This window comes from Nothoprocta perdicaria, unplaced genomic scaffold (genome assembly GCF_003342845.1).
Source record: "Nothoprocta perdicaria isolate Ctin4 unplaced genomic scaffold, notPer1 scaffold_307, whole genome shotgun sequence".
Lineage (NCBI taxonomy): Eukaryota > Metazoa > Chordata > Aves > Tinamiformes > Tinamidae > Nothoprocta > Nothoprocta perdicaria.
Window position 1 is genome coordinate 65,982 of NW_020455541.1, and position 1,323 is coordinate 67,304.

A 1,323-nucleotide genomic window follows, 5' to 3' on the forward strand; every position below is an offset into this window, starting at 1 on the left:
AGCTCCGTGCGGAGCCGCTCGCCCGCCCGCCGAGCTGCGCTCGCCTCGGCACTCGCCCGCGCCGCCCCTGCACTGCGTGTCCCAGGTGGGATTTTGCACGGCCAGCGAGGGCCGGACGCTCTGCCAGGCACCCSGGTGAGAGCCGCGCGCGGAGCCTGCGCTGCGGCTGCTCTGCTGGGGACATGAAGCAAGAGACGGCCCTGCCGACGCCTCCCTTGGCACAGGTCGGATGGACTCCTCGCCTGCGCAGAGCTGCCTGTGTGCCCAGCCTGACTGACACCCCTCTGGGATCTGGAGCTGGGATCTGGGATCCGGAGCTCGCGAGGACGCCAGCGACGCCGGGGAGAGCGGCGCGGAAGGCGTCTGGTTAGAGCCGCCCGCGCGGTCGCCCGCAGAGCTGCACTCGCCCCCGCAGCAGCAGCAGCGCTGCCCCACACACTCGCTGTCCCAGGTGGGATTTTCTGGTTTTTTTTTTCCTCCTTTGATTGTTTTTGGGGCTAGTTTCTGACATGGTTCCTTAGGTGACTCTTTGATGCCTTGTGAACTTTATTGTCCTTGTTRATGCATTTTCATCCTTGGACACTTGTCTTCCACTCCAGTTTTTGAGATGCGTTTATTGATGCCAGGCCCTCACTTATTCTTTCCTTCTCTCGGGATTCTTGCTCTGGACTTTTTATGTTTCTTTTTCTAACTGCTCCTTGTTTGGCCTCCACTTCTTTTGTGTTTGCTCATTTGCTTTTTTTGCCTCATAAGTTGCTAAAGGTTTTTTTCTCTTCCCCCCCCCTCACTTTTTTGTGTGTCATGATGTTTTGCTTTTTTGTAAATTCTTTTTGATACTTGTCTTAGACTTCACTATCTATGTGTGTCTTAACACTGCTATTTGACTTCTTTTTTTTTGTAGTTTTGTAGGGGTCCTTTTATTAGTGCTACTGTTGACTTGTGTGACTCCACATGTTGGTGGGTGTTTTTTTTAATGCTTATTTTATACTCCTTTTTAATGCAGTTTTTGCCGTCTCTTTTCTGTGACTTCAATGTTTTTTTCATGTTTTGTGTTTATTTTTAATTCTCTATTAATTCACTCTTTTGTGGGGAGGATTAGTTTGATGCTAGCTTTTACCTTTACTTTYTTGATTTGATTTAATGCTGTTTGGTGTCTTTTTTTGGATGCTATTAACTTGAATTACTCTGTGATGCTTTTATTGATGCCAGGCTTTCACTTCTTGCTTCTATTTTCTTTTTATCATTCTTTTTCTTGATGCTTTTTTGGATTTTTTTGGCCTTTTCTTTGTTGCTGATTCTGTTTTTAACTCTCTTGTATTTTCA

The 1,323-nt window shown here is 47.7% G+C and overlaps 1 long non-coding RNA gene across 1 annotated transcript; it reads left to right on the top strand.

Annotated features, from left to right (window-relative positions):
* The first annotated feature begins 27 nt into the window (after window positions 1-27).
* Window positions 28-942, top strand: LOC112950081. Its single transcript, XR_003249943.1, has 2 exons — window positions 28-451; window positions 902-942. It is a non-coding gene; the product is annotated as an uncharacterized LOC112950081 (long non-coding RNA).
* The last annotated feature ends 381 nt before the right edge of the window (window positions 943-1,323 follow it).